Genomic DNA, 19,849 nt, shown 5'->3' on the forward strand with positions numbered 1-19,849 from the left:
CTGGTTACGAGAGACTTACCCAGAGTCTTTAGCTCACTATCTTTCACAAAGAAGAAATATCCCAAACATATCAGTCTTTGTCCTGCCCTGGGGCAGTCCAGCACCAAAATGCTAGGCAATTCTTCTCTGAACAAGAGTATCCACAGCATCCCCAAACACATGTTTCGGTCTAGTTGGACCTCATCAGTAGGGAGGAGCTGTGCCTCTCTAAGAGTAGTGAGCAAGGGGTCCACGTCTGGATTCCCCTAGTAACTTAGGGTGAGACCCAAAGTTACTTGAATATGCAAATTAACAAGGGGGGGGGGTTCTGGGAGTCCCTCTGCCAGACATTAGTCCTGGTTACGAGAGACTTACCCAGAGTCTTTAGCTCACTATCTTTCACAAAGAAGAAATATCCCAAACATATCAGTCTTTGTCCTGCCCTGGGGCAGTCCAGCACCGAAATGCTAGGCAATTCTTCTCTGAACAAGAGTACCAACAGCATCCCCAGACACGTGTTTCGGTCTGGTTGGACCTCATCAGTAGGGAGGAGCTGTGCCTCTCTAAGAGTAGTGAGCAAGCAGTCCACGTCTGGATTCCCCAAGTAACTTAGGGTGAGACCCAAAGTTACTTGAATATGCAAATTAACAAGGGGGGGGTCCTGGGAGTCCCTCTGCCAGACATTAGTGAGAGACTTACCCAGAGTCTTTAGCTCACTATCTTTCACAAAGAAGAAATATCCCAAACATATCAGTCTTTGTCCTGCCCTGGGGCAGTCCAGCACCAAAATGCTAGGCAATTCTTCTCTGAACAAGAGTATCCACAGCATCCCCAGACACATGTTTCGGTCTAGTTGGACCTCATCAGTAGGGAGGAGCTGTGCCTCTCTAAGAGTAGTGAGCAAGGGGTCCACGTCTGGATTCCCCTAGTAACTTAGGGTGAGACACATAGTTACTTGAATATGCAAATTAACAAGGGGGGTCCTGGGAGTCTCTCTGCCAGACATTAGTCCTGGTTACGAGAGACTTACCAAGAGTCTAAATGCTTGAACATAAAATTCCTTGACCCACATGCTAGAGGCTTTTGGCAAGCAAGAGACAACTGTGTCAATAGTGCAAACACTGGCAGCAATGGATCGTAAGGCACGTGCCACCTGGGTTGAGAAAATCAACATGCTCAGGTTCAATACAGAAAAATCTTTCTGAGGGAGTGCTTGGAAAAACTACTGGGGCAGGTGAAACAAGGCCTCTGAGGCATATAACTGATGGCCTAAGTAAGCAGTTGCCCACTGTTTTAATAGTGCAAACATTGCCGGTATAGGCTCCTAAGGCAGGTGTGACTCACATTATGGCCAAGCCCACTATTGTGAAATCTTCTCACTAAGCGGGCTTGTGTAAACCTCCAGGGCCAGATGGAGTAGTGACTCTTGTATTAAGAACTCAAATTGGCACCCAAGATGGCTCTCAATGTACGCAGAGTGCCGCATCAAAGTTGAAAATGAATAATATGAACTCACTTCCAGTTGGCCAAGTTGTCTCCCATTTCTCTGCCAGTCAAAATGTCAACACACCCTCTGCCGTGTAGTTACCTAAACATCGACATTGATACGTGAAGATGCGAATGTAGGCAGTCATTCCAAATCTAAGAGTAATTGTGACACTAAAGGAACAATGTCTGGGGAAGACAGTTTGGCAGACTGGAGGGAGAACAACTTAATATTGTGCTTCAAAGGCCACATTCATGGAAACAAAAACTCATACAAAAGAACTTTAGTTAAATCTTAGGAGTTAACAATATTTCTTTCAGTTTGTTTCCTAGCGTTAGAATCATTTCTGATTGCATGTACTGTAAGGGCTGCAATGTCTGCTTTTTTTTTCAACACATTGTTTCGTTCATGCATTTGAAACTACCCAGAAGTGTTGGCAAGCAAGGGGATCAAGGTCCACAAAGACGCAAGATCCCTCATTTGTCACCTTCACGACACCTGGTATACCTTGTGTGTTTTGAAAAAGCCTGCAGATGTATTAAGTAGCATAAAGATGTGTGTAAGTAAAGGTCTGAATGTACCAGATGATTTGATTATAGATTTGTCAAGAGAAGAATTAGTAAAGAGATTGGCTCAGCAATCCTCACATGAGTTTACTACATCAAAACAAGCAAAGGAGCAAGTTTACGCTTTTATGCAGCAATTTGTCTTCAAAAGGCTGCTCTACCTATTGATGCAGCTGTCTCGAGCTGTACAATAGGAAGAGTCAGCATTACTGAGGATAATTGTGGTATTGATAGCTCCCAGGGGCATAAAGAATTAGACATTACATATGATTTGTCTAGTTTATTCACAACATCAGTGAAATTACATTGTTGGAATGGAGCTGGTATTTGTAATAAACCGGACGATCTGGATTGGTTAAATTGGTAGAAAAGACATGATGTATTGTCCCTCCAAGAAACTTGGTTGACGGATGATTCCAAATTGTTTGACCTGTTTCCTGAGTAATGGATAGCCACTTGCACAGCTATCCGCGATTGACTTGGCAGGCCATGCAAGGTCTAGCAACCCTTGTGTGCAAGGCACTTAAATGGAATCCCGTCCACATTTTAAGTCCTTCCGATTAAATGTTACTTATTTCTACTTTTGGAGGCAATAAAGCCGATTGTAAGATTTTGATAGGTAACATCTATTTGCACTAGAAGGAAGACATAACAAATAACATTACATTTAATGGGTGGTAAGTGGATCTCCTTTTAAACTCAAATGATTTCAGCATAATCATCATGGGCGACTTTAACGCTAATTTGTGTGGTTCCATAGACCACAACCTTGACATGCTTTTTCTTGAAGCGTGATGTGGTATTCCCAAGAGAAATGTAAATATGTCCACTGGATACAGCGTGGGACTCTACTTGATGTCTTTATCCTTCATACTGCCCTTGTGGAAGGAAATGGAAGATGTCCTGGTGATGATCATCCAAAATGTACTGATAGCTCAGGCGCTAGGAATTCCCTGATTGATTATTGTTTTGTCAATGGTTTTTTAGCCGTAGGGTTCTAGACTTTGCAGTCTATGAATGCCCTGAAAGCTAGCACAATCCTTTAATTGTTTTATGGAATACACTCCTGTCAAACTCGTGCACAGTCTCTCTCGTCAACTCTGCTGAATGATTTCCACCTTCAATTTTGAGGAAGTTGCCCCGAGATAAGCTACAAGACATTTTGGCAGGTGCAGAAATTGCAAGGTTGAATACGCTTGTACAGGCTCATGTACAGAAATTGGGGGTTACTCTTGTGGCATACGAGAAATTAATTGCCTCTATCACTAAAATGTGTGTGTATTCGCCCTCTGCCCCCCTTGCTCGCCGGATTGGTGCATGCCAGGACGCTTCCTAGTTTGATGCTGAATATCAGAGAGCAAATTCAATCTGTTGTCTGCTATCAGGAATACATCTAAAACTGCAGTGGCTATGTGTAATCATAAGTGTGAATATAAAAACCTTTTGAAGTGCAAGAATTTTTGCAGTCGGAGCAGCTGGAAGAGACTATGCACGATAGAAATGTTACAGGTTTTTGGAATCTTGTTGCAACTAGATTTAGAGAAGGAGTGCATGATGCTGCTAGCCCAATATCGTTATTGGTTGGGTAGCACACTTCAGGGCTATTTTGTATAAGGATAGCACACCTCCTCCTCTTTTACATCAAAACCTGGGTCGGGATACCACTAGCATTACTTTTTCATCTGAGGAGGTATTGATGGCCATTAAAAGTGCCAAGTCGGGCAAAGCTCCTGGCCGAGATGTCGTCAGGCCAGAAATGTACAAGTGGTTTCCAGAATGGTGTGCCCCGGTTCTTGTGAAAGTGTTTAATAAAATTGCTTCCTCTTTGATTCTTCCATTATCCTGGACAAAGAGTCCTATTAAGCCTATTTTTAGAAAGGGCATATATTCTGACCTCCATTGCTACCGCCCGATATCTTTATTGGATGGCGGGGCTAAGGACTTTGCGAGCTGTCTTTCGATTAGGATGGAGCAATGGGCGCTGGAAAATAATATACTGCCTATTTATCAAGCATGGTTTAAAAGGGTTTATGTCAGCTGACCTTGCATTTGTCCTCACTACTATTACAGATAAATATGTGAGATTTAGAGGTGGAATAGTGTACGCAGATTTCTTAAATTTAGCTAAAGCTTTCGATTCCCTTGATTGATCCCTCTTGTGAAACAAACTCCACAAAATGGGGGCACGCCCACCATTTTCAAATTAATCATTTGTCTGTATTCCAATACTAGGGTCTTAGTGATAGGGCACCCTAGTTATGGGGCTACTGAGGAGTTCTTGAGGAATCAAGGTGTTTGCCAGGGTTGCCCAATGGCCCCTCTGCTTTTTATTATTTTTCTTTCAGATTCTATGCTGGATTCATTGCATTAGGTCTGTCCCGCCACTTTTAAATGGAGTCTTGTACCCCTTTCTTTTATATGCAGATGATGCCATTGTATTAGATTTAACCCCAAAAGGACTAAGGAGCAGCTTGAGTTATGCAGCAAGTTACTTTGAGGCCAACTGTTTGAGCCTAAACAAAACAAAGATAGTGGCTTTTGAAACCAATACAAATAAATATAATTGGTCTATAAACAATACTAATATCATTGTTGTTGATGCATATTCCTATTTAGGTGTGCTTTTCACGAGTAATTGTTTATGGTCTGCATATCTACAGCTGCTGGAAAACCATTTACGAACTCGTTTGGTGGGCCTGATGAGATTTTATTATAAATACAGTAGCTTGTGCCTTGACAAATGTATCCAGGTGTTGTAAGCAAAGGTTTATTCATCTGTTTTGGACTGTAGTGAAATTTGTGGTAATACGTGCAGCCTGGCCCTTGATCGTATTTTGTATATTTATTTGAGGAAGCTGCTGGGGGAGGGCAAGGGTACCCCAGGCTTAGCTCTTGCCTTAAAAGTTGAGGTTTTAAATACTGGCGTGCCGCTGAATTTAGATTTCTTGACTATTTCCAGAAATTGCATTCAGGCTCCTCGGCAAACCCAAATATTATGAATGAGATGGGTGAATTAGCAAAAGTCACCATTTATGGTGAATACCCCTGGTACAAGAAATGCTGTCTGCTATATAATAAGTTTGATACTGATTTTAAACAGTTAGGGGGAGCCTGTTGACTATGCAAGAGTTGAAAAAGAAAGCAAGAAAACTAGAATTTAATCTGCCCATAAATAGTATAACAACTCTACAATCATTGAGTCACACCAGGAGATTTGTACGATGAGCGCCATTCAGTCACCCATTCATAAAAGCATTCTCGCAATGGTGAGATTAAATGTTCTGCCATTAAGGGGCCGTATGTCGTGGCAGTTTAGGTATTTTTTTCTGTTTAAGAAATGTTTATTAGAGGAATTATGTATACAAGGCAGCTAATACATACCAGAGATATGTAAGATATATAGCAAATGCAAGGAAGAAGCATAAGAATAACAACAGATATTTGATGCATATATAAGCCAGGTATACATGTATACTATTGTATAAACAGGTTAGGAACTTTTGAATAAATTGGGGGGAGACAATAGACACTACAAGACAACACAAACAGGACTAGACATGCACAAGAGGGTGGCCAGGGGGGTGTAGGAATCATGACAAGTAATGCTCATATGGCATTAATGAGGGTTAACATTAGACAGGAAATCAAGGAAGGGCTGCCATTTCAGCTGGTCTTTACAAAGTAGGTCTGGAGAAGAGGCATTGCAGCTTTCTGATCTGTGGATATTACAAATAGAATTCCACCAAAAATTATAATGAATATGATTTAGGTTTTCCCAGTTAGTGGTGATGATTTGGATTGCGACAACTAAACATAAGTCAAACAAAAAGCATGCATGTTTGTAAATGGAATAATTATGCAAAAGGGAACTACCAAAGACAAGGAAATCAAAACAAAAATTGTGATGAAAATTGAAAATACATTTGATAGTGTTCCACACAGAGTTCCAAAATGGTGTGACATGCTGACACTCTACAAACATATGTTTGAAAGAGCCCTGAGAATGTATGCAACTCCAGCAATTATCGTTAGGTACTAAGCTACATTTCAAAAGAGAAACGGGTGATAAAGGCTCTATGAAGAAGAGGGTTTGGATTAGACTGGCAGAGGCAGTGATCTTAGAGATGCATTTCCATTGTGGGGACAGCATAGTTGAAGGTCAGGAAGCCTACAAGCATGTTTCCAGTCACTGTGAAGAATATCAACCTTTGGAGTAGTGGAAGCCAGCCGTAGGATTTTGTAATACATAAAGGCAGTGGTATTAAAGTTCAGCATTTGTAGTAGCCTCTCCGCATACAGAATGTTGGAACGACATATTAACTAACATCTCATAGTTTTCAACATTTGCTGCAATAATATCAAGATACTGTTAATGAAAGAGGTAGGCATGTGGAACTTGGTAGCATATTCATTAAACGGGATAGGAGTACCCTGAAGGAAGAGTTGATTACAAAATGTGATACCTCTGGAGAGCCATGGCTTCCAATGAATAGATTTACCTTTGATTTTATTGAGGGAATTAAGGGAATGAAAGGAGAGATAAACAAGGTCTGTTTAACTATAGACGGGAACATATATAATCTTAAAAAAAGTGCAGATTGGCGAATACAAGAGTATTTAGTAAATTTGGTTTTGCCTTTAATAAGGTAAAGATCTGCAAGGTAAATCTGAGAAACCATAGCTCTTTCCAGACGTACCCAATTAGGTACACAGGTTGATTTCTCATGAGCAAACCAGAACTTCATTTGCTTGATAAGAAAACCATGTGATATTTTTTGAAGTCAGCGAAGCCAGCACCACCTAGAATGCAGGAATTGTTTAATCTATTGAGTGAAATTCTGTGTTTCTTTTTTCCCCATAGGAACTTAATTAGGCAGGTATCAATTGTTTGGAAAAAGGAAGAAGAAAGGAGAATTGGTAACATGTAGAGAAGGTAAAGGATAATGGGGGAAATCATAATTTTAATAGATTCCAGGCGGCCCCACCAGGAAAGGTATATAGGGGACCATGAAGATACTAGCTCCTTAACCCTAGCTAACAGTATTACTGAGTTTTCTTAGTGGATATTATTACTGGAAGCTGAAATGTGAAAGCCTAAATATTTGAATCCTTTGGGACACTATTTCATACCTACGGTAAGAGTGTGATGAGGAGTGCAATGTATATTAAGGGGGAGAAACACAGACTTATCTGTATTAAGTTTATAACCTGATGCTTTAGAAAACCTTGAAATAATATCTAGTAGATGTGGGGCACTTTGCTCTGGGTTTTTAAAAAATAGTACATCTTCAGCATATGCTGCAATTTTAATAGGTACATGTCCATATTGAACTCCTAAAATGTTATCATTTTGTCTTATAGTTTCTAAAAAGGGCTCAAGTGCTAAAATATAGAGAATCAGAGAGAGTGGGCATCCCTGATGTGTCCCTCTGGATAAGGGGAAGAAAGAAGACATTTGCTCATCCACGAAAATTGCAGTTTTGGGTTTAGAGTAGAGGATGCTAATCATTGAATGAAAAAGAGGGCCAAAACCATGCCACTTAAGAGCTTTAAGTAAATAATCCTATTCAACTCTGTCAAAAGCTTTTTCTGCATCTAGAGCGACAGCAGTATGGGGTCATTTGAATTTTGCAGGAGGACACCCCACCTTTCACATGTCCAACTTGATATTGCTTGAGAAGATTTGGTAAAAAGGGGAGTATTCTATTGGCCAAGATCTTGGCGTATATACTACTGTCGATATTGATAAGAGAAATAGGACTATATGTTTTGGGGAAGCTCAGGATCTTTATTGGGTTTAGGGAATACGATGAGCATAGCCTCAAGAAAAGATCCCTGAGCCATGTTTCCTGAAAAGAAATGGGAATTGAGTTTGTTAAGTTTAGGGACTAATAGGTTGGAAAAATTGGCAAAAAATGTCAATAGGGAAACCATCCGATCCTGGGGCTTTGCCTTTTTTAAGATTTTTAATAGCTAGATGTAATTCAGAGGGGGTAATTGGAGAGTTGAGTGATTGAATCATAGTGGAAATTATGAAGAAAATCATTAACAAGAGTGCCATTAGGAGGGGCTTCAGTGGTATACAGATTAGAGTAACATTTTGAAAAAGCCTGGACAATTTCCTTATCTGAAAATGTTCTGTTCCCTAAATGGTCCTTAATAACTACAATCTTAGTTGTTTCTTTCTTAAATTTAAGATATGATGTCGAACATTTACTGGAAAATTGATAGATCTTATGTTATGTTATCTACACTTATAGAGCGCACGGTCGCCCGAGGGCATCATGGCACTGACGAGAAAGACTACTCAGGTAGGGGAGGAAACCACAGGGTAGAGAGCGAGAAAAGAACAGTCTTAAGTGCTCTTCTAAAACCAAGATGATTGGGGATTTTCCTCATGACATGAGGGAGACTGTCCCAAAGGTTAGCCGCTGCTATGGAAAAAGCCCTGCCACCAATCCTCATATGGCTGAATCTTGGAACAACAAGAAGATTCGCAGTAGAGGAGCGTAAATCCAGTTCGGGGAGATAGCGGGAAAATGTAGTCTGCAGGAACTCAGCCCCTTGACCGACCATGAATAGCCCGATGGACTATACACAGGGCCTTGAAATGTACAGGTTGGCCGACCGGGAGCCAGTGAAGTTGGCGTAGCACCAGGGAGACGTCAGCTCCATACGGGGTGCCCGTGGCCAGCCTGGCTGCCAGATTCTGTATGCGCTGTAGCTGCTGTATTAAACCAATCGCTGAGACAGATACAGTGAGTTACAATAATCTAAGCGGGAGAGGACTAACGCTGCGACCACAGGAGGGCGCATGGGTTCAGGTATCATGGGTAGAACCTTCTTCAGGACCCTGATTTGATAGTGAGCAGCTTGACACACAGCCATCACTTGATTAGACATGGAAAGGGAAGCAGAGAGGATGACCCCCAGATTTTTTACTTTGCTTACTGGGCTGGGGAGAGGACCCAGAGAAGTTGGCCAAAAGGCAGAGGTCCAGAGTGAGGGATCAGGGTGACGGCCCACCACCAATACCTCGGTCTTGTCACCGTTCAGCTTGAGCCAGTTTTGATCCATCCAGTCGATGATGGCACTCAAACAGTCACGAAGACACGACAACACCTCAACTCGATCTTGATCTAACCAGATCAAGATTTGAGTGTCGTCGTCATAGGAGTAACAGTTGAGGCAGTGGGCCCGGATGAGGCAGACCAAGCCCAGATGTAGATGTTAAACAAGATCAGGGAAAGTGAAGAGCCCTGTGGGACACCACAAGTGACGGGGCAGGACGAAGAAAGGAAAGCGGGCATAGCGGGAGTTTGTGTGCGGTCTCATAGAAAAGAGGTGAACCAAGCAAGAAATTGGCCAGATATTCCAATCTGTGCCAGGCGTGACAACAGGATGGGGTGGTCAACCGTGTCAAACGCGGCCGACAGATCAAACAGGATCAAAGCACCAACCCCACCCGAGTCAACTAGCCTGGACATATCGTCCTGCACGGAAACCAACACACTTTCAGTTCCTCTTCCAGGTCTAAAACCTGCCTGTGCTGGATTAAAGGCCTTAGAGGATTCCAGAAAGGAAGATAGGAGGGGGGTGATAAGAGATTCCAATCGTTTGGAAAGGAAGGGGAGCAGAGAAATAGGACAAAAATTAGCCGGGACCGTGGGATCGAGTGGGGGCTTCTTATCTTAGCTTTATATTTGAGTAGGTTGGCACATGAGTATTGCGTAAGGATTTTATTATATTTGAGTCTTAGCTTCAGAATGTCTTTAAGAGTAGATGTAGAGTTAGTGCTGGCAAATTGGGTTTCCAGGGGATTAAGCTGCCTGAGAATAGAGTCTGATTCTTGTTTTAGTGTTTTCTTCTTGTTGGCAACAAAGGATATAACATGACCTCTCATAACCGCTTTATAACAATCCCAATTATTATTAATGGATGTGTCTTGATTCTTATTTTTAGCGAAAAAAATATGATGTTGTTGTGCAATAAAAGGTATAAATTATTCATCACTCAGTAGATTAGTATTGAATCTTCATCTGTTGGAATTGCGAGAAAGCAATTTGGATGCAGACGGGGGCATGATCAGAGATTATGATGGATTCTATACGGACAGCAAGGAGGAGATTAAAGGCATGGTCTAGTAAAAAATGTTATTGTCCCTACGGGTCGGCCATGTTTTTTTAAGCCTAAGTGGCTCGATTTTAGAAAACTTTCCTATGGACCTTACACAAGTTTTCGTCCATTAAACGCACGCGAAAACAAGCACCAGGGAGCCGCCATTTTCTGATAATCCTATCTTTTCCCCAATCGCCCTGGCTGACCTGCTTTTGCGGCACTAAATCAATTCCCCCGCCCCTGAGCCTGTCATCAGCAGACTCGTACCGCCCATTTCACAACGCCAAAGCACGTCTTGTGTCAACATTCGCTGCGCTTCAGCTAATGACGTGTCGCCATGGAAATGGCAGGACGCCTCTCTCCTCAATAAGTATAAACAGACCGTTTCACAACACACAGCAGCCGATTTTCGATTCCATTCCTCTCTCTGTGTCACTTTGAGTAGTCTGTGACTCGTTTCAGTGCTCTGGTCAGCTACCTTCGCCGCTTGTAGCCCGTGTGAACAGATACCAGTACCACCGCTATAAATTATTTTAGTTTGTTTAACACACAATGGCTACAATAATGCCCTACATGTACGAGCCCGAGTATACCGAGGAGGAACTACTGGAAAGGGAAGCACGCGAAAACGATGGGGATTCGGACGGCAGTTGGCAGGACAAATCAACAGATGAAGAGCCTGGGCCTGGTCGAATGGACGGCGTCTCCACCTGGTGCACATGCAATCGGTGCGAGCTAATGCCAACTGAGGACGAGAACTGCTGCTGTCGAGAAAACTCGGGATGCCTGGCCTACATTTCGGAAGGCGAGCCACGACCGCAATGCATCACCGAGCTGCCAGACTTCAGGGCAGCCTGCCTCACACGAACCGTGTTGAGAATAATGATGGTGCTTATGCACGAACTTGCGCAACTGTTCGTCCTCGTAATCCGAGTAACGAGTAAGTATACTCTGCTTGTCATGCCACTCCTATTTCATGTTCTTCTACTATATCCAAAATTACATCTGCATATCATTGTAAGGCATGTAAGTCGTTCAATAGTGTGCATTGTCTAGATAGCATTTGTCCGTGTAAAATGCCATTAGTTACAAGAATTGTCATTGACAACAAACGTTTATTAAACTTATCTTGGTCATTTAAAAACAGTTTGTTTCATTCCTTTTCACAGGTGGTACAGGCTGGTGGCCTATCGTTCCTTTACATGGTGGCTTCACGGGAGGCTTGGACACCGCGTTCGAAGAGAGACACCCGCCTGTGCCGTTCGTGCCATTAGAGAAACGTTCCCGAGTGACAGCGGTCAGTACAGGGGATTTTCTCTCGCTGTGCTGCAACCTGACCTGTATAATCTTTAAAGTCTTGTATTTTTGTGTTATGAAAATAAGATACAAAATAAAACACCACATATATTTTAACATCGGTTGTCTCGATTTTTTAAATGAATCAAGTGTGTCTCCATTCAAGGATGGACGTTAGACATCTGTGCTCCGAATGGGTGACGGTCTGGTTGCTGTGAAGCAGGGTGGTCACTATCTATCTAAGCTAACATAACATATTCTCGATAATGCACTAAAACACACTTGTTCAAAGTCTTTCAGTAGGTTATGTCTCTATAAAAGTCACACATATATCTATACTAACATTTACCATTGGATTATACAGTCTTGACCACTATAATACACCGGTTGAAGTGTGGGTCTGTGCTCACAAGAATCTCCGGTATGTGGCATTTGTTATTGATAAGCAACGATATACTATCATTGTTATAAAGGCGATATACTGTATATTGATATAAAGGCGGTTCGCGCCGGTGGATGCCCACTGGCATGGGGGGCTGTGAGGGGCGCGAAAGGCCAAGGTGCCAAACTACATGTACACTTCAAAAGGTGTCCCACGTCAAGGGGCCATTGTTCACATGGTCTCCTCAGACCCCGTGTCTCCAGGCAGGCCTCCCCTGAGGCAGGCCGCCCCCTGCAATCCACATAAGTGTGTCTCCATTCAGCAGTCTTCCTGTGCCTTATCTGCACGCCCCAGGGCCATCCATCCCACCCCCCTGTATCAAAGGCGGTTCGCGCCGGTGGATGCCCGCTGGCATGGGGTGCTGTGACGGGCGCAAACGGCCAAGGTGCCAAACTACATGTACACTTCAAAAGGTGTCCCACGCCAAGGGGCCATTGTTCACATGGTCTCCTCAGACCCCGTGTCTCCAGGCAGGCCTCCCCTGAGGCAGGCCTCCCCCCTGCAATCCACATAAGTGTGTCTCCATTCAGCAGTCTTCCTTTGCCTTATCTGCACGCCCCAGGGCCATCCATCCCACCCCCCTGTATCAAAGGTGGTTCGCGCCGGTGGATGCCCGCTGGCATGGGGGGCTGTCAGGGGGGCGAAAGGCCACGGTGCCAAACTACATGTACACTTCAAAAGGTGTCCCACGCCAAGGGGCCATTGTTCACATGGTCTCCTCAGACCCCGTGTCTCCAGGCAGGCCTCCCCTTCAAGCAGGCCGCCCCCCTAATACCACGACATACATACGTCCTTCATTCACAAACACACCCCAGTTTCTAATACTTTAAAAACCACTCGATATGTCTCATGAGAACATCTTTGTGCTTTGCAAGTCAACTCCTGAACGTGCTACCTGGGAACCACTGAGATCTATGCTAATCTGCTTGTCGTCGTCGTGCTATCCGTGAACTTCTGTGACCGCTTCGAGCATACCCATCAGTGCGCTACCTGTGGCCATCCACCTATTCTCCCGCAACATACTGCTCTGCTTGCTGAATCCAACTGTTTGTTGGTCAAGGTAAGGCCATGTATCCTGGTCATATTTCGCAGATTTTTAAATTTCTATCTATTTGCGAGTAGAGTACCCAATAGTGCTATGTTCATTGGTCTCATTGCTATTGACTTGAATTTCCATTGCTATGCTATCAATAGATCTATTTATTTTCATCTTTGTCTATTGTCATTGAAATGCATCCTTCGGGGGTCCAGTCTATAATGTAAGCATGTTTCCTTCTCGTGCAAGACAGAACATCCAAGGGACGAGTCACATGTTCAGATTTCAGTCACATCAATTATACATTTCTGCAACTTATGCAAATACTAAGCCGCACATAATGAACTGGTATAGTTACTGCGACCAAAACAAACCTTGCATTGATCATTGTATGATTCATTTACTTTTGTATCAAATCTTTATTCTTGAAGATTGTATAATAATGTTGATATTTACTTTTCAGATTTATCAACAATGCCTGCCTGTTCGATTAGCGATTGCCCTTCGAAGACCCATGCGAAATCTGAAGGAACTACAATTCATGTATTCCCGAAAACTGTTGATCGAATAAGAGAATGGGTCAGACATTGCGGATATCCACTGGATGAGCTGGAAAGTAGAGTCCAACAAGTCTTACAGGACAAGAGGGGTGATTGATACCGCATCTGCACTGCAGCTGGCACTTTTCCTTGGACATGTACACAACTTCTTGGGTAACAAAGAAGAATAAACGGCGAATGACACGGAAATTGCGTGAAAACGCTATTCCAACTCTATTCGTCCACATTCCGCCACCGGTGAGTCAAGTTCCGGATTTAGCTTTAGGCCTTGCGGTAGTGTGTAGGTAGCCGAATGGATTAATTGATATTGTAGGTGTTCTATCCCTTGTAATAATTTCGATATTGATATGAGTGTATAGTTTTTTGAATAATCACATTTAACAATATATTCTTTTTCGATTTCATAACCCACAAACGCAATGTATATATATATATATGGGGACAGGGAACTGTGCTGTATTGAGCATTTTTCAAGTATTCTGTCGGCTTACATGGTTATTTTTAATATTGGCATTTCATTATCAATCATTAATTGACTTTTACAACTTCTTGACTATCCCTTCAATCTGAAGCAGGAACATTCTACATCCTTGACGTGGTCGCAGTTATCAACCACTTCTAGCTCGTATCAGGTAATCTTACTAGGCTAATCCGCTACATACTTGTTTTATGCATGTCAAGTAATAGTTTTATTCTATCGTGTAATTATTTTACTGAATGTTTGGTTACTGCTTTCCAATTGATATACACCTTAGTTATCGTCCACTGGTGTTTGTTTTCAGTTATAATTAGTGTTATCCATACTAATGCAAGTACTGTCTTTCAGGGAGATGCTGAAGTGTCCACCACATCTACAACATTTCTAGATGTTTTTCAACAGCAGGAGGTATGGATACTGACAGCTCCATCGAGCGTCATCATCAGAGCTGGAATTCTTGTCGTTTGATTGTTCTACACAATGTTTCATTCGTGGTTAGCCGTTGATATGTACCTGTGCCGTCGACCCCAAGGGTGTGTTGTGTTTCCAATATTGAAAAGCATACTAATGCAAGTACTGTGTTTCAGAGAGATGCGGATGCCTCCTCTCCAATAAAACCATTCATGGCAGTCCATGCAGAGCCAGAGGTATGGATACTGACAGTTCCATCGAAATAGATCATCACAGGTCGAATACTTGTCGTTTGATTGTTGCACACAATGTTTAAATCGTGTTTGGCTATTGAGATGTACCTGTGTGTTCGTCCTCACGTGTGTTTTATGCTAACAATATTTTGATACATAGTAATGAAAGTACTATGTTTCAGGGAGACGATGGAGCCACATTCCGTGCTGTCTATGCGGATACAGAAAATATAGTCGTTGCAGCGCAAGAGGAAGGGAGGACATGCGGAAGCGAATCAGAGCTACAGCGTGCAGATGTTGAAGGTCGAGTCAAAAAAGTTGCAAAGAAAAAAAAACAAAAAAAGGTTAGTTACAAACAGTTCATAACTTTCAAAAAATGTTTGTGCTGGGGACTATTTTATGTTTTTTTCCAGTCAATTCTACTACACTCCATCTTGTGTTTAAAATGAACATCCCTTTTCCAATCTCTCCTCCAGTTACCCGTGGGTGTCAGAACTATACACACACAGACAGTGAAGCGAATGAGAGATGTGGCTTGCCAGACCGTGTACACTATGGAGGAACTATTAATTGAGGCGAGGCATGTTCAGGCTCGAGATGCTCATGTCCAATGGCCAGAACATGAATTAACTGTGTTTGGAGACTACAGCAAAGTTGCATTGGACCATAGCTACAGTGCGACCGCACCACCACAAGAAGATGTTATTGAATGTATTGAAGATAGCTCTGAAGTAGTTGCAGATCAATTTACACAATCTACACCCGCCAAAAATTTGCCACCAAAAAAACTGTCGACATTGTTGTGTTCTCCCATCAATGTTGAAGTAATAGATGTTGAAATGAGAGAGAATGAACCAGCCGCAGCATCCATAGACGCATCAGAACTTGATATCAGCGATATTACTTTCCAATGTGTTGAAATCTCCACAACGTCACAGGCCGAAACAACGTTGACGCAGGATGACAGTCTAATGAAAGAGAGCAAATACATTGTATTCAACAGTTGTTTGATGGAAATTATAAGTATGCTGAAATGTGTGCATTCCATTAGAGGGAAAGTATTTGGGAAGCCATTGATTAATGTGACTCGTCAAATAAAAGGCAGTAACGTCAAAATAAATGCTGCCTGTAGATTAAATCATAGGTTCTCGTGGTCTGCACAAACGATGCTGGGGAAACTGCCAGCAGGCAATCTACTGTGTGCAGCTGCATCACTTTTTAGTGGCTCCAGTTTTAGAAAGTTAGAGGCTTTCTTTCAGTTTGTGGAACTCCATTTCATTTCTAAAGCGCTGTACTACATATACCAACGTGATTATCTGTTTCCGGCCATTAGTGATGCTTGGAAAATTGAACAATTGTCTCTAGCAAGTACATTCGAAGGCAAACGATTCAGGCTAGCTGGCGATGGACAGTGCGACAGCCCTGGATTTTCTGCCAAGTACTGCACCTACCACTTTCAGGACATGGATAGTAAAAAAATTGTGAGTTCGGTGGTCGTGCAGGTAACACAATGTACATCCTCAGTGGCCATGGAGAAACTAGGTTTTATAAAATCAGTGGAATATCTACAATCAAGGGGAATGCACATCGACCTCATAGCCACGGATAGACACGTTTAAATTGCCAAGACAATGAGAGAGCAGTTCCCATCAATTTGACGTATGGCATCTTGCTAAATCAATCAATAAGAAAATCTCGGCTGCAGGGAAAAAAAAAGGTTTTGAAAGTATTTTGCAGTGGTCACATTCTATCACCAACCATCTTTGGTGGAGCTCAAAAACTTGTGAGGCGTCAGTGGAAATACTACTTGAAAAATGGCGGTCACTGATGCACCACTGTACCAACGTTCACCGCTGGACAGCAAATGAACATTTCCACCAATGTGAACATGGCCCTTTGTCCCCAGAGGAGGCACGGAAGAAGAAGTGGTTGATTCCATCTTCACCGACACACAAAGCCATTGAGAAGATTGTTTTCGACAAAACTGTATCAAGAGATTTGAGAGGACTGACAGAATTCTGTCACACAGGAGATTTGGAGGTGTTCCACAATATGTGCCTAAAGTACAGGCCAAAGCGCTTGCATTTTCGCTTTCGGGGCATGAAACATTGCACTCTACTAGCGGTCTTGGCCCATAACAGCAATGTCGGACGTGAACAATCTAGGACTAGGGGTAAAGTAAGGATGCCTCGCTACACTAAGGTGTTTTCAAAACGAAGTAAGCAATGGGTGATCAAACCAGTCTATGATGAAATGCAGTTCGACTTTGTGAAAGGCCTTATTGTTGCTGTGTTAGAGAAGCACAGATATGGAATTTTGAACGTTTCTGTGCAGAGCAGTGATCCATTGCCACCGAACATTGCGACTGTGCCATGCCCACCCGAAGCACAGCTGATTGTGAAGTACAAATCCCGGTTTAAATAATTGCAATACGATTGTCTTTTTGTAAACAAATGTTATTGTACAGTGTACCTGTAAACCTAACCCCTACCTTCACCATCATGGGTGGCGAACAAGCTGGGTGTCATCTTTGAATTCTCTCTATTCACCTCGCATATGTGTATGTATATATTTTTCTCATGTCTCATCTCATGTAAATGTAAATGCTGCGCACTGTTAACGGAGGGGAGGCTTCCGTATTGCAAATAATAAAACAAACAAACAAACAAACAATAAATCTCACTTTTAACTAAACTCCTGTGGTACTTTATACTTTCCCTGATCTTCTGCCAAAAATTAAATGTCTCAATTTGGGCTGCAAAGCTCGCAGACAACGGGGACAAAATTGGAACGCGCCAGCCAAGCGGGCCGTGGCATTTGGGAGAGAAGCCAGTTCGCATTTGCACATTGAGGCGCACTACATAGACGGATTCTAAACTTCAAGTTCTCACAGATGCCTATACTACGTGATGTTGCAAATAAAGAATGCGAAGGACAGCGCCCAGATGAGGCCCCCAAGTCGCACTGGAAGTATAAGGGTCTATTGTTTTTTGACCTTGAGACAGGGACCATGCCGAAAGAACTACATTTGAAGGGAGTGCGCAATAACGTAAGAGACGATAAGGCAGAAAATTCAGAAACTAGACCGAGTTTCATTTTAGGTCAGTATACGAAAAATCGTTGTCAAGAGCACGGTCCGTTTTACAGACTGCATTACGAAGAGACATAATGGAAATTTCAAATATAATGTAAGTAAATCTTTACACGCTTTTATACCGGAATGAAGATTTAATGAATGGATGCATGAATAAATGAATGAATGAAGAGCTAGGAAAAGCAAGTAAAACTGTTCGTAGTGGGCACATGGGCATGCAGGTCCACTGGTCTCACCGATCTCGGTCCTTGGCCCAGCCACTTTTCCCTGTACTACGGGACTGTCTCTGTATCCTTCAGCCCCTTCTCCCGGCATTTACCTTGCACTTGCCACCAGCTGGCCCTATTATTTAATTTGTATTCAACTAACCATGTACAGCCCTTCCCCATGCGCGATCAGAAAGACACCTGGCCTAGTAGGATCGTTGTCTGTCTGCCCTTGTTCCCCACCTGCCTCGTCACGCCTAGAAACACTTGAGTATAGGCGCATTACAAATGCCATATCATATATCATATAATTCCTCACGCATGTAGACTAACTGTCGTTTATCATTGTGTGTTTGCCTCGATTTATCTCGTTACTTTTCACATTGATTTTAGAGACGAACATACTCCATTGAACTATCCTTGCAAGCAAATAGTTTCTGATCAGCCGTAATAAATAAAATGAGTAATATTAATGAAGTTCGGCTAGCGAGACTAATTATTATTTTTTTGTTTTCATAACAGGTATTTGATCCCTTTCTGCCACTGCCATCTGTTTGAGACACCGGCGGATGGATTCTTCAGCAGACACCTGTAGCTTCGTGTCAACAACTGGAGCACGATCACCATATTATGGGACGATCGCCAAGGGCCCACATGCCCTTATGCTGTACTAGTGGCTAGAAGCAACATATCAACCTTTAGGCTGGACTAGTGCCTAGTTGATGGAACAGCCTTGCGGTTCACCGTGCTTCCAAAGTGATTCTTTTTACGAAAATGAACACCCTGTGTACCATAAAGGAACAGCGCGTGACTCAAGATGAAACGGAACAGTTATTGCGGATACAGATAAAAGAAAATAAATGGCTTCCGGAGTTCATATGGCAATTGCTGAATATTCTCTAAACATTTAATGTCAAATAAATGTACTTTACCAAATGTACCGTGTTGCTGTTTCATTTTAAAGTACAGTTTCATGTTCCGAATTGTGGCGCGCTGTGTTGTGAGTTGATCTGTGTTGGTTTCCGGGTTCTGTGTGGAGTCGCGCAGAAGACGACTGGGCGCGTTTGCCTACGCAGCACAGTAACGTCACGGGGAGAGGCGGGGAATATGAATGTTTTGATAATGTCAGGCTCAGGGGCGGGGGAATTGATTTAGTGCCGCAAAAGCAGGTCAGCCAGGGCGATCGGGGAAAAGATAGGATCATCAGAAAATGGCGGCTCCCTGGTGCTTGTTTTCGCGTGCGTTTAATGGACGAAAACTCGGGTAAGGTCCATAGGAAAGTTTTCTAAAATCGAGCCACTTAGGCTTAAAAAAACATGGCCGACCCCTAGGGACAATAAACATTTTTACTAGACCATGCCTTTAACCATGGAATTGGGGATGAAAATATATTCAAGTCGCGAGAAGGAATTGTGGGGTGTGGAGTAGAAGGTGATTTTAGAGTCTGTAGGGTGAGTTATATGCCATGCATCACTAAGGCCTAATTCTGACATGCAATTGGTAAATTATGTGTGAGAAGTAGTGTTGAAGTACCGCACACTAGATTTCCTATCAAGGAAGGGGTCCATAACCTGGTTAAAATCTCCACAGGCAATCAGATTATGGGGATTACATTGAAGAACATGATTCCTAAATTGCCGCCAAAAGGAGGGGTGCAGATGTTGTGCCATAAATGTTAAGAATAGTATATTCTTTAGATTCTACTAATATCTTGAGCGGGACCCATCTTCCTAAATTATCAGATTCATTGGATAACATTTTACATTTGAGGGCTTTGTTAATAAGCATAATGAATCGATTTTCTTTGCCATTTGAAGCACTAGAAAAAACCTGACCCACCCAGTGATGCTTAAGTTTGGTTGCTTCTTCATTTGAGAGATGCGACTCCTGAATACAGGCTATTGAGGACTTCAATCTATTAAGGAGAGATAACACTGTTTGTCT

Source organism: Ambystoma mexicanum, chromosome 4q, assembly GCF_040938575.1.
Source record: "Ambystoma mexicanum isolate Mex_15411 chromosome 4q, UKY_AmexF1_1, whole genome shotgun sequence".
Taxonomy (NCBI): Eukaryota; Metazoa; Chordata; class Amphibia; order Caudata; family Ambystomatidae; genus Ambystoma; species Ambystoma mexicanum.